Raw genomic sequence first — 14805 nt, forward strand, 5'->3', positions numbered from 1 at the left:
AGCATCTTGGAGTGAACTAAAATCCAGAATGAATTCACTAGCCATGGAAGCCAACAGCCACCACAACTGGGAAGAAAATCTCATTGGGCAGCTTTCTCCAGCTCACTACCCTCTGGATGGGTTGGTCTACAACTCTTCTTGTCTCCAGTCAGTGTTACCAATGGATATGCTGGCTGGGGGCAATAGGTTTTTGCCCAGTACTTCTGGAGGGTGCCAGGATGGATAAAGCTGTGAAATGATATATTGTAGCCTGGGTGGGAAACCTGTTCTCCAGATGTTGATGAACTTCTGTTCCCACAGTACCTCACCACTGGCTAATCTGGCAAGTACTATGGGAACTGGTTTCAAATAGCACCTGGAGGGCTATGTTATTTCTTGCTCCTTCCATAAAGCTGAGGCTCCCTCTCCTGCTCTCACACTGTAATGAAATGCTGAGAACCCACAGTTCAGTAGCTGAAGGAACAAGCAGTATCTGATAACAAACAATCCAGAGTCAGAAGCCATAAATCTAAGCAAAGTCCACAAGTAGCAATATAAGAAGCAGTCCAGGGTCATAAATCACAGAGTCAGATCTTTCAGTAGATGCAGGCTGAGGGAGAGAAACAAAGTTTGTTTTCAGCAACTGAAAAGGGGAAAAGATCTTGACTTATAAAGCCTGCTGGTGCAGATCTAACTTGCAGATCATATTTCAAAAGTGTTTTTCCCAGCTTCTTGCACACAATCTCTCACTTTGCCTGCAGGGGAGGAACTGAGTTTGTATCAGATACCAAAGCCTTCTCCTTTCCCAAGGACTTGTAGCTATCTCTCTTATCTCATCCAATGGAGCACTCAGGTGGCTGTCAGACTGAGGTGGAGGAAGTCACAGCTGTATTAGGTCTGTTTCATGTTCTGAAGCTGAACTCTCAAGGAGGGGGGTATGACACATACAACCCTCATCTTTCCCCATCTGACCCATAATGAGTAACTAAACTGAACCAGACAGGATTGAAAATTATTCCAGAAGTCAGCTAAAATTGGCAACTCCTCTGCATCTCCCACAAAGTAGATGTAAGAAAAGTTACCTTTTTTTATTGCAGCTCCCCAGATCCTCTAGCAAGTATGGACAGTAGGTACACTAGCTGAGGATTCTGGGAGTTCCAGAAAAAATAGCTTTCCCAAGCATCCAGCCACCCCAGAATGCAGGCTATCTGTCTTTCTAGTAAGACTGAAGCTTGATGCAATTCCTAATATGCTCATAAATTAAACAGCATAATTTTGCAGGAGAATGGATAGCAGCAGATGGGGAGGAGTAATTTATCCCTTTCTTCCCCTCCCTTTGCAGTCCTGAAAATAGCCACCCATGAAGCTGCTGTTAGCTTATAGCCCTTTAAAAAATTCCAACTGGTATCATTCAGTTCCCCCATCAGTTAAATGGATATCCCGCTTGGTCCAATGAGTAGTCTGGGCAGCTCTTTTATTTGTCCTTGGATCTGCTTGAGAGTGTCACTTGCCTGGCCACCTGTAACCTATATGAATAACTTCCAGGCCTTGGGCAAGGGGATATTTTTATCAGTAGTATCTTAATGGTTAATGATAGTCATCCTCATAAGCAGAAGTGGTTCCCAAGTTCAGACTGCTATGAACAGTTGCTGTTGCTGCTGTTTCTATTGTTATTAACTTCTACCAATAAGCTGCTACAGAGATACTGCACCAGAACCCCAATGAATAAAACATGAAAGCAAGAACCAAAGTCTAAAGAAACTTCATTTCATAAAAGGTAAGCAATATACAAAGAAAATAACAGAAGGAGAACTGGATATCATTGATTTTTTATTCTTCTTGTATATCTCACGTTTCTGCCAACATGAGAACAAAAACAGCTTAAAACAAGACAAAAGTAAGATAGTAAAAGTAAAACCCAATGATACAAAAGTTAAGACAGAATTAAATATGGCATCATATTAAAAAGCCATTGCTTTTAAAAGTACAAAATAATTTACAGCTATAAAGATAGGCAGTACGCACCATAAAAAGACTCTCCCACGATCAATCAAACATCAAATGCCTGTTTTAATGAAAAAGTCCTTACCTGCTGGAGGAAGGAGAGCAGAGAGGATATAACTAAACAGCCAGTGGAAGAGAGTTCCACAGCCTGGGAGCAGCCACCAAGAAAGCCCTCTCCCATGTCCTTACCAAACAGGCCTATGACAATGAAGAGAAAGAAATGACAAAGTGAGAGTCATCGCATAGTGCAATGAGCTCTGAAGATGAATCTCCAGAGTTCTTTATTTATACAAATTAGCAATAGGTAAACATATCAATCACTGGACTACCACATTGTTTATTATCAGCCTTGCATGTCGTTATAGCTATTGTCATAAACATGATATATACTAGTCTGTTCTATCTTGGTAAGAAGTTGGTCAGTACGAACTTCTTTCTTCTTACTTAACTCAGCACATCAGCCGGCACATATCATCTCCCATGTTCAGTCACCCATAATGTACTCTCTGTGACTATCCACCCATGTGTGCATGGGTAATATTGCCAGAAAATGCTCTACATGACAATAGTGGGATTCAGAAAAACCATTCTTCCGAAGATCTTAAAACTCAGCTAGCTTGATTTCCAGAACATTTACCATCTTTGTTGCCCTCCTCTGCATAAATCTGAAGAGAAATATATTGCAAAAGTGTAATGTTTCAGGTGCCATACATATTCTGTTCAGGAATGTTCAATAAGTAGTTGCAAGGATACCTATGACCCCCATAAGACCCTTATTATCAAGTCCCATTCCCAAATGATGATTGGGGAACAGTGAAGGGAATGAAGTTGGCAGATGATCCAATAGATGTGACATGGGAAGGGTTAGGGTTAGGATTAGTCAAGATGATGTACCATACTTGGGAACACTGGGGGTTTGTCACATATGACTCTGTTCCCTGTCACCATTTTTAGGCCTCAGCATGGTTGTAAATAAGTAGTTACAACTACTGAGTTCTTGCAATTAATTACTTTTTCTGATAATAAACATATAACCACATAAAATTACAATTACTTTCATAGTTATTGGGATTGTATGGTTCAAGTTCTGGTTTGTGTTGCTGAATGAAAAGAATAACATGTTTTTAGTAACAAAAACCATCTAATGTATTTACTTTTGAGATGCTGAAAAGTAGAGGGTTACATATATATAAAAAAGCCCACAACTAGAACTATTTTGGACCTTAGAACTTATACCTGCTACTAATTACATCTAGGATAACCTTCCGAGGTCTGGGACACTTTCTTAAGGCCATAAGCCTCTAGAGTTCCACTATGGCAGGCCACTATACATTCTGGTATGGACCTATTGCAATTAACTCAGGGAATTCTGGGATTGTAGCTAAAATTGGGAAATGGTTGTCTCATGAGTGACCCATGGCTCTTCAAAAGTAGTAATTACGAAACATGCACAAATGCTGGTGCAGATGAAAAGGAGCTTTGCAATTTGCCTCTTGTTCTTAAGTCTTTCCATGTCTGCATTACAAGCAACAGATCAACCAATGTTCTTTTGGAAAGAAGCCATTTGCAGCTCCAAGGCGAGCCTGTTCTGCCAGTCTCTTTGATCAACCCCATTTACCGTACTGTACTTCATGCCAAACCCCATCATTACTATCCATTAAGAAGAAGTCAGGTTGCCAGATCAGTATTTCAGAAAAAAACATGCCTGGAAGGGGCAAGGCACAACATCAGAAAAAATAGTTACATTTATATTTCCAGGACTCAAAAAATAGTTAATTGCATTAATAGTCGCATATAAAAATAACCACTTTTACTCTTCCTTTACCTCAAAATAAATGAATTAAGAGAAATGGACAGACTAACATATATGATGAAAAACAGATCAATGCAAAAACGGGAAAAGGAGTGGTTACCAATTTTACAGTACTGGGAAGATCCATTGGGAACAAGAAAAGAATTGTTAGAATACTAATTGGAATATATTCAAGAAATAAAATAGACTGTTTAAATAATAAAAGAGTAGTAGTCAAAACATGATCTCAAAAATATGAAGATTAATGATAATTCATATAAAAATGAATTAACAGAAAGTGAGATTAATAATAATGAAGAAATGGAGAGGGACATATTAAAAGGTTGCAAAATGAAAAATGGTAGAAAATAAATATGTTATGTAATTGTATGGAAAATGTATGTACTAGTAGAATTTTAATTCAATAAGAAGAAAATGGTTGTGATCAAAGGAACCAGGATACTTTTTTTTTAATACAAAGAAACATATCTAATGGAAGTCACAAAAAAGAGAAAGAAAGAAAGAAAGAAAGAAAGAAAGAAAGAAAGAACAAAGTAATTGCTATAACAATTGTGAACACATGTATTTGGAAAATAATTTTTATTTTATGGTAATTTAAATAAAATATATTTTAAAAAAAAGAAAAAAGGGGAAAAATTTGAGTGTACTCTGCCTCAGTCTTCATGTCATCCTACAAATGTGAAATGCCATTGCTTACTTTTTTATGTCATTAGTATTTACCGTAAATGATGAATATAATAACAGAATGTCATAAACACAGAACTATCCATCTCAGAAAAAAAAATGTTGCTGTTTGTTTTTCTCATGGAGGAACATGCAGGAGTAGCTGTGTTGGCCATTTAACAAATCCAAACAAAAATGCATCAGTAACACCTTTACTGGCCAACTGAAATGCACAATATACTTGTTGGAAGCTTTCGAAGCTCCATGGGCTTCTTCATCAGGAAAGATGTTTCTCCTGTTTGGTTTGTAACATCTTGCATAATGAAGAAGCCCATGGAGCTTCGAAAGCTTGCAACAAATATATTGTGCATTTTGGCCTATAAAGGTATCACTCATGCAGGAACAGTCTTTCATAGATGATTGGTGGGATACAATATAGGAAAGCTGGAGACTTCTTTCTGGAGTGAATTCATTCTGTCTTCTACAGTTGCTGTTGAGATCTAGAAGAAAAGGTAGAGGTGACCCAGCTTATTCCAAGAACCCACAAATTAAATCTGGCATTTATGTGTGTTTTGCGGAGGAGATTGCCCCCTTCATGAAAAATCGCAGGGGTTTACCCCCTGGAGCCAACTTTACCCCCTTGAGTCAGTCCTGCTTTCAATATTTCTCAGTTAATACAGAAAAAAATTCCCAGCAGACAGAGTTCCTTCCCTTTGGGAAAGAAGCATTGCAAATATCTGTTGTTTACATGTTTTGCATTTGTAATGGCTTTGAAGCTTTAAGGAGCAATTAGGTAAATAAACTGCTGCTACAAGAAGAAATTGTTGTTGCTTAAAACTGCCAGCACTCCTTCCAAGCTGGATCCTTTCTAGGAGACCTTTCAAACCCCAGTCTATAAAATTGAGAGTAGAAGTCCTCTAAAGAGGCTGTCCCACAGAGGTTGTCATATTGCGACACCATGTCTATAACTCTTCTGTCTTCCTTACTAGTCACTCCGTCTTGGAACAGGTCTTGGGGGTGGGGGTCCATGACTTTGTGCCATTGAGACAGTTTGGGGACACTGGAGTGTGTCTAGAGATAGGCAACTGAAATGGTGAAAGGTCTGGAAACCATGCCCTTGTGGGGAGTGATTTAAGGAGCTGGGTATGTATAGCCTGGAAAATAAGAGTGACATGATAACCATGTTTGAATATTTGAAAGGATGTCATACTGAGGATGGAATAAGCTTGTTTTCTGCTGCACCAGAGACTACTACAAGAAGCAATGGATTCAAATTATAAGAAAAGTGATTCCACCTAAATATTAGGGAGAACTTCCTGATTGTAAGAGCTGTTCAACATTGGAATACACAGCCTTGGAATGTGGTAGAGTCTCCTTCTTTAGAGGTTTTTAAACAGTCTGGATGGCCATTTGTCAGGAGTGCTTTGATTGTATATTCCTACATGGCAGGAGGTTGGGCAGGATGGTCCTTGTGGTCTCTTCCAACTCTATGATTCTACAAACCTCTGACTTAGCAACCTTTTTGACCAACTTGGCTAAGACAATCCTGAACAAAGTGCTGAAAAAAGCTAGGACAACAGTTGTAGTTTGAGTTGCTTCAGTGCCCATGCTTAGATCATCACTGAGTTTCTGACTCGTGTCTTGTAGTCTCTATGACAAGTATGGAGCTATCTCAGTTGGTAATTGTCCCTACACATGATGTATAGTGTACCTTGATTTGTTGTTTGTGATGTGATGAGTGGTTTGAAAATGTGTGTGTGTGTGTGTGTGAAGTAATCCCAGGCCCATCTAAAGCTTTCATTTTACAGCATGTGGCTGCCCAGTTGTTATCAGGTACTGATACACCTCCACATGTAACATGTTCGCTGGGGGGTTTGTACTGCTTGCCTGTTTATTACTGAGTTAAGTTTAAAGTTATGGTACTGGTGTAACAAAACTTTGAACTACCTGGAACGGGAGGCTTGATAACATATCTTCTTTATCATCATCCTTATCTGATGAGGTCTTCTATAGAGATCCACTTGGTGAATCCATGAATCGGAGTTCCACATGGGGACCACCAAAAGTAGAGCCTTTGGCTTATTATCTCCCACCTTTTCCACATGCCTTTCCAGCTGAGATCAGGCATAGGTCTGCTTTATTCTGCAAAAACTTTTCTTTATAAACACAAACTGTTTATTTTCCTTTTCCTGCTTGCTTATATGCTTGCCTGTATCTGGTCATTTGTGGAAATCAGCTTTTATTGAAATGTGAATCTTTTGTGTTTGGATATTAACTTGTCCTATGCTTCACTAAAATCTTTTTGAAGTGGAGCAGTTTATAAGTCCTGAAAGAAAGAAATACTTTATGCCTCTACATTTCCAGAGAAAATAAGTTAGGAGCTGATGTGAGGATTTTGAAACATGCACAAATCCTTGGCCACCACAGAATACATCACTTAAGTGTTTGTGCACAAGTTTGGAGGGCACATGGTCTGTGTAGTAAAGCAAAGTGCTATGTGGCTTGCAGGATGAAGCAAACCCTAGTTGTTATTTAGGCAAAATGAATATGAAAGAGGTATGTGTGTGTGTGTGTGTGTGTGTGTGTGTGTGTGTGTGTGTGTATGAGAGAGAGAGAGAGAGAGAGAATGGTACTTCATTTGTTAAAATGATAGGTATGTATTACTGTGAGATAAGGTTCCAAATGGGATAATCTAAGTGTTAGGAAGGATCGAATTAGGGGAATTTTTAATTAGCTCAAATATGAGAAGCATGTCCCAACAACACACGCAGCAGGATCGTGTCCCTATGTGTATACCAGAGGTTGCCTAGACCACCCCCAAGAGAAAAAGACTAGAATGCCAATGAGGTGCAATTAAAATATGAGCATTTATTAAAGCCACACAACAAAAGGGATCACACACGCACGCACACATTCAATGCTATAGTGGGAGGGGTACGTTTGGGGAGTAAAGGAAGGAAGAGAGAGGCACCGTTGGGAATATTTACCTTAGACGTCTTCTCCAAGGAACCGGATAAGGTGTAGGATGGATAGTGGATCACGGCCGCGGGAACGGGAAAAGGATAGCGGCGGCTGCGGTGGCTTAGGAGCTGAGTTCCGGCGGGCAAAGCTAACTTTGAGGCCCGGTGACAGTGAGCTTGGCTTCGCTCAAGTGATTTCAGAAGAGCAAGATGCTCTAGGAACTCAGGCTCGGAACTGGAAGCTCGACAAGCCCACTGAAGGGCGAAAAGTGGGGTCCTTATATACTGCTAAATGTATCCTCGGGCGATGGCAGCCTGGTGGACAAAGGCTCTACTTATCTTTGCCTAAGCTGAAATTTACACAATGGTTGTACAATGCAAGCGGTCTGACATCTTTCAGGAGAGCAGATACCTTGATGGTTGAGCCGTTAAGTTAATCACTGTCTCATTAAGGAGGGAGCCATAGCTATTGTCCTCCATGAATGGGTCTCTGCAAATCTGGTCTAGCAACTCCCAAAACTTCCTCTGGAAAATTTCAAATCTTGAGACCATGCCTTTGCAAGGCTGCTGTCTACGTGGTCTGCTCGCCTTTAGGTTAATGGCGGCTTGCAGTGGGGTCAGTCAGGGGTCATGGCTTCAGATCGCATGGCACCCAAAATTTAATATAAATCCATACTCGGTATCATAAGTATTGCAAACATCTCAAAGAAAGTAGACCAGTCTGGTGAATATCTTGTTGGGTACCTATGTAACTATGCTGGTGTAGGCAGCAGTGAAATAGTGACAAGTGGGAAAAGCCCCATGGGTACAGTGTCCATAAAAGGAGCAAGCAAAGTTGTCATCTTCACTATCAAGAAAAGGAGGCTGTTGCTTCTGAGCAGTCCATTCCTAAACATTTGGTGTCTTTGGAGGCAAAATGCTTGGGAAGACTGGATTGGACTATCACCTGCCAACAGATAATTGTCCAAGCCAACCGTTCCAAGTATCTTATCTCCAGGGATCTTTATGGAAGCCAAGCATTGGTGGAAAAGGCTGTTCAGAGCTGCTAGCCATTTTCACCCAGTGCCAAAGACAAAGATTTTCCATTACTTCTTTCACAGCCACTGCACAACCCAGGTCAAAGAGCAACCACTAGCCAATGGAACATTGTGCTAACATAGCAGAGTAGCAAGATTTAAGCCTCTGCTCCAATTGCAGCCAGAATAAGCAGCCTATCTGTAGAAGCTTAGAGGTGTGTGTAGTCTCTTAGCTTTCCCCATATTTCTAAGGTGTGTGTGTGTGTGTGTGTGTGTGTGTGTTGGCAGCAGCAACAACTTTTAGCCTTTTCTTTTCCTTACTTCCTTTCTTTTTTAAAAAGAGCTTTTAGACATGGCTGCAGCTATCTTTGTGTAATTTTGAGAGCTGCTTTTACCAGCGCAAGTTTTGAAAAAGTTCTGCTGCCATTACTTCCAGACATTCTTTGCTCCTTTTCTCTGGCAATTTTCCATGGGGGAAAAGGAAATACTAGTCTAATGGTATTGGTGGGGAAGAGGAAAATTCATGCCTCTGAAGAAGAGGGGTGAGGGAGTCTTGAATGGCAATGTACATGTTAATTTATGTGGAGAGACACAAAATGAGAAATAATAAGGCAAATTTAATAGGACCAGAATGTGGAAAAAGTTATTTTTTAAAGGCATTTATTATTTAACTCATTTCAAAGCCCCCTCTCCATTTGTTGGCAACAGAGAAATATAGCTTTTCTTATTTATTACTTGCTCATTTTTGATACTCTTCCTCTCCCATTTGGGATTGGTAATAGAATGGCATAAACCTTGAAAAAATCATTCAAAATGGAAATGGAAATTCTCCTCAATTTCAGCTTGAAGGAACTATACGGTGTTGCACCAGAAAGGTAATGCTGCTCATGTTACTTTTAATATGTAGCTTTGCTTGTTACCAAAATATAATATGTCAGAGGTAATTTTAAACTTGATATTTTCATATTCCAAATGGGAAAATACATTGCATTTTATAATTGTGGGGAAGACTGCAATGAGGTGACCTGTAGTATCTTCCTAAACAGACCAGAATCTTGTAGGTAACTTTCTTTTATGACAGTATATGTACTTTTTCAGTCATTGAGGAAGGAAGGAGGTATCAGTACCTCTTTGTGTAACAAGCCCTCCTCCTTTTTTGTTTGTTTTTTTATAGTTCTAAAGCTTTAAACCATATTTGGACAAGTCTGTCCCTTAAAAGTGGGCACACAATCACTCTATCCCAGAGGAAAAAATATCTCACTGAGGATTAGGTCTCAAAGAGAAGATAAGCAGGGCATGGATGCACATCTGAAATGGTAAGGGGCCTTTCAAATTGACCTGAAACAACCTTTCAAATCTTTGTCTGCTCTTCATTTGCACTGTTTTGAGTCACATTTTATCCAGCCAGTTGGGCCAGGCAGGCTCTGCCACCTCCCCCCAACTAAGTACTAGATTGTGCCTATGAAAAATGCCATGAAACATTATGTCACAACCACTCTGCCGTGATGTGTGTTTCAAAGCTACGGTTTTCAAAGGCAATACCACAATTTTGCCCTCATTTGCAAGGCTTCTACAGAGGCATCGCCAACAGTCAGTTCTTATTTACAGAAAAATACCTCATCGAATTGGGGAATGATTCTATACAATATGAAACACTCCACTTGTTTTTCCTTCCTGGCAATTTGTTGATGGTTTTTTCTCTCCCTATTATTTTCAGGTCATGTATCACCTTGATCTCCAAAAAGGTTCCCATAGCTTGTCATTCCTTTTCCTGAATCTTTGATAAGAATGTTTTTAACAATTCGTTGATTTCCACCAGTGCATGTGGGCAAAATACAGAGAATGGAAATCCAAGTATTTGGATGAATGCATGCAGAGCTACACAGATGTACAACCCAATTGTTGCCTTAGATTTTACTGTGTAAACGTGTTCAGCTGCCTCATGCTAACTTCACCAAGCTTTAGCTGTAAATCTGATGTATTGTGGAGGTCTGATCTGGAGCAGGTCAACATTTAATGGGCCATATCGCTGTAAGACCACATCCCTCATCTTCTGCAGGGCCTTTTCCCACTAGGTCTGGGAGAACAGGCTTCCAAATGATCCCAGCTATGTAGGCCTGGGGAGCTAAGGATCCAAATTTACTTAGATAAAGAAATGCATCTCTGTTGCTCATCGTGACATACCAGAATCTGCAGAGAATGGGAGCCCTGAGCTTGTACATTCTAATATGGTTTGCCAAGGTTGTCACATCACTAATACAAAGTACTGTCAGGGATGATGGGAGTTGTGGCTCTTCACCTGGCCTGGAACTCACCACCTGGTTGTGCACCACGCTGACCAGTTTTGGCCAGTTGTTGTATCTTTGCAAGAGTTGCAGAGAACAGGCTGAAGACCCCGACAAACTCTCCAAGCCTTCTCACTCTTGCTTCCACAGAAGTCTTCACCCTTCTTCACCAGGGTCTAGCTGGTTCTTGTAGCTTCACCCAAGACACCAGACAACTCAGTAGTCTTATATAAAAGATCTACTTTATTCTACTATATACACAGCTCCAAACAATACTCAACTCCTCACTCTCCAATACAACTACAACCCACAAAATGCACTGGGATCTATAGTCATTATTATAGCCATATCATGGTACCACCTACTGTGGTCTGTTTCCACCCAGTAGGCGTGTACATCATTCCCATTGGTTCTCCTTGTTCATCCCACAATTAATGATTTCATCATCTCAGCCTTGACCACTTAACAATTGTCAGGTGTGTCCAATTATCCACTATGCATTTCTTGTCCTTGGCACTCTGGACCTGTTAATTGTCTTACCATTCACACCTGTGTGGTTCTCAATTGGCTTCTGCTGAGTCACTCTGACTCTCACATACAAGTTTTATTTCTCTTACTGCATAACCCATGTGGCTTTTTCCTTGACAAGTACATGTGCTGAGGAAATTCCATGAAGCTAAGAAACACGATAGAGGTCATGTACAGCCTCCTGTAACATAAACAATCACCACCACCACCAGTCCTTGATACACAACCCCTTCCCCAGCCCCTTGGTTTCATGGAAAATAAAACATACCATGTAACTTTCACAACGCCATCTTGTTCTTTTGAAAGAATTTCTCTAGGGCCAGGATTAACAAATAGAAGAGATGTAAACATTTTTTGGGCTTAGCACATGCCAAGCCATGTTAGCTTTCCTTAGTCCCCATTTGACAGGCAGTCAGTGTGGTGGGAACAGCTGTACCTACTCAATAATATACAGATGAGAATTTAATCTGGATCCTTTTTACTAAGAACTTATCAAAATGCACAAATTTATTCTTCATAAATGTGATGGTAAGAGGGTGGGGTTTTTTTGTTTAAAAAAAGAATGGGAGAAAGCAAAGATGACTGATTAATCCATTCAAAGCACTGGCATCGTATTAATAGTCAGGGCTGCCATGAGAGATCTTACTCCCTAAGCAAATCTCACCTTCAATTTGCTGTTGCAAAAGCCATACCAGTTATTTTGCCATTTAAAGGAGAAAAAAAAAAGTCCAACAAAAGCATCTCCTTATCTCTGGCAGCAAAACCACAATAATACCAAAGTAAACCATTTGCCATCCTTTTATGGACCACAGAATATGCTGCCTGAAGTACCTGCCTCATTCTGTCTAATGTAAGAACTACCCCTGTTGATAGAGCTAATATACAGCCCTGCTTGTCCACTTCTGAATTGAAAGCAATAGCAAGCTGCATGCATCTCCTGTGTCACTGGGGTGGTGAACCTGTTCCAGATTTGAGTCTGAACCTTAAAGAAGCTGAATCTAATTTGAGTATACAATCCAGCACCTTGGACAGCTTCTCTACACCAAAACCTGGCACAGACTGATCACTGATACAGAAGCCACTAATTCAGACACATCTGATCCCAGGCAAAATAAAATAAAAATAAAAAAGTAGCACTTGCATGACAAATGTAGGACATCAGGTTATGAGTTGGCTCTTGTCCTCTGTAGTCTGGCCTCAGGGAGTCTGTACAGCCAAGTTTCCCAAGGGTAGAAAGTTGGTTCTCAGGGTAGCTCCAGTTGTCCTTCCTTAATGTTATAGATGTAAAAAAAGAGATGGCAAGTAACCCTGAGCATGACAAGCTGGTGCATATATTATACACACTGTAACATAATTTTATTTAAACCTACCTTTCAGCATGCAAGTCCGAAATCATTCTTTTAACAAAAATAGCATCTGGTCAAAGCTTCAACTGAGCCTGAAATAATCTTTGAGTTCTCCCACTCTCTGTGGGTTTCTCCCCTCTTCCCCCCCCCATCTTGCAGACATTATTATATGTGACATTTCCAAATAACACTGCTAAATTGTTTGGTGCAGCTATAATGTATACAGATCAGAAGAGTCCAGATTACAGGAAAGTCTTATTAATCTCTACAGAGCAAGAGAAGATGGTTCTGCATATTGAATTGCCTTTTGCATTTAGCCAGCTAGCTATGCAATAAAGCAAATGAAAAGGCGTGAATTGGGGGGGGGGGACAGAGGAGAGGAAGAGAAAGTGCATGAGCTAATGGGTCCCACTTTTTAGCGTCTCATCAGCTAAAGCAAGCTGAAGGTAATTGGGTTCCTAGCTTTAATGATAAGGTAAATTAACTGGGATTGTCAGGAGTTGGTGGAGATGCATCAGCTGATCCTTTGCTTTATAAATCTGGGTCTCCTATTGAAACTGAAGGTCAACAAGCAAGGAAATGTTCAAGCAAAGGAAGTGTCTAACCCCATGTGCTACACAGGCTGCCACAATGTTAAATATTAATATTAATGGAATGGTAGCTTCCCTAAAATTGATTCCCTGCTTCAGGGAACAAGCTGCTGCTCTAATATAGAGACAACAGATAGTGTAGACAGGATAGTGAATATAGCACCTAGCAGGACCTAATGAACATAAAAATAGCCTTTCTTATGCCACTAAACAGTTGTAATGTTTCACTATGATACTGATAAGAATTCTAGAAGCCACTGCCTCATGGCTGGGGACCACATTATCTACAAGGGGGCCAAAAACAGCATGCTTCAGGGAGTCTGTAGGGGTCAAGGGCAACAAAAACAATTTTGTATGTGGTCCCAGGGTTCCATTTTGCCTCTTCCTGAGCTGTGTAGAATGCAGGTAAAATGTGATGTTCTCCATGTTGGAATTAACTGGTGCCTGCTGGATTTTGCTGGCATAGATGAGCAAAGATTTCACTCTGTGCATAGCTACACTACACAGTAATATCAGTTGCATAACACTTGAATTGCCATGGCTCCATCAAAAGGAATTTTGTAATTTGTAGATGCATGGGATACTTGGATTTGTGAGGTACTTGGAACACTCTGCTACAGAATGGTCACTCACTCCCATGAATTACAAATCCCAGGATTCCTTGGGATGAAGGCATGACAATTGAAATGGCATGAAATTGCCATTTTTTAAGTAGATGTAGTTCATCAGTTAGTGTTTTGCTTAGAACCTGATAAACTTTGCACAATTCATCCTATACAAAATGGGAGGAAACCCTTGTGATTAAAAAAAAAAATGTATGAAAAAGCCAGACTCACAGATTTGTCCATTTCTAGTTTGAATAGAGGCTCAGAATGACTGCTGTTGATAAACCAGCAAGATGTGTCTCCAAACTGTGAGGTTAATTTTAATCTGGGAAGGCACACTTACTGCGGAGCCCATCCTGAGAATATTTTTTCTCTCCTATCGACAAGCCACAAAATATCTATTGTACTACAGCAGCTTCATGTTTGGGTTTGTGTAGCCAGGTGGACACTTGAAAAATCCTATATATTACCCCTTTTATGTTATGAGTACTCTCAGTATGATGTGGAGATTCTAACCCGTAGATATTGTGCTTTGCAATCCACTGACTATAATATGCGTGGGTGAAAGAATGAATAGAAATAGGCCACAATAGAGTATGTCTAGTAAGAAAAGAAGACGGTAAAATAAGCTCAAGAGATCGATATGAGTAAATCATTAGTTCATCTCAGACTAGTCTGTGCCCAGGAATTGCTCTGCCTTAAATGCTTATCTAGAATACCTCACATGCAACCTCACATGAATATAGGTCTGTAAATAAGTTTGCCCTCATGGATAAGAACAAATAGTTTAAATTCATGTTTTCTGCATGTTATAAAATTCCTGGGCAGAAAACACCACTTTTCTGCACAAAGCCCCCTCTATGCATTATTGGTTTATATCCACAAAACTGATGCTAAAATAAAAACCAGTTAGTTTTAAAGGTGCTGCTACATTTCTTTTTTTCCTCCCCCTCCCTTTTTTCTCTTTATAAAAACCTGCATCCAGGATTCTCCTCATTAGTCTTTTTCATTTGGAT

The sequence above is a fragment of the Sceloporus undulatus genome, chromosome 2, assembly GCF_019175285.1.
Source record: "Sceloporus undulatus isolate JIND9_A2432 ecotype Alabama chromosome 2, SceUnd_v1.1, whole genome shotgun sequence".
NCBI lineage: Eukaryota > Metazoa > Chordata > Lepidosauria > Squamata > Phrynosomatidae > Sceloporus > Sceloporus undulatus.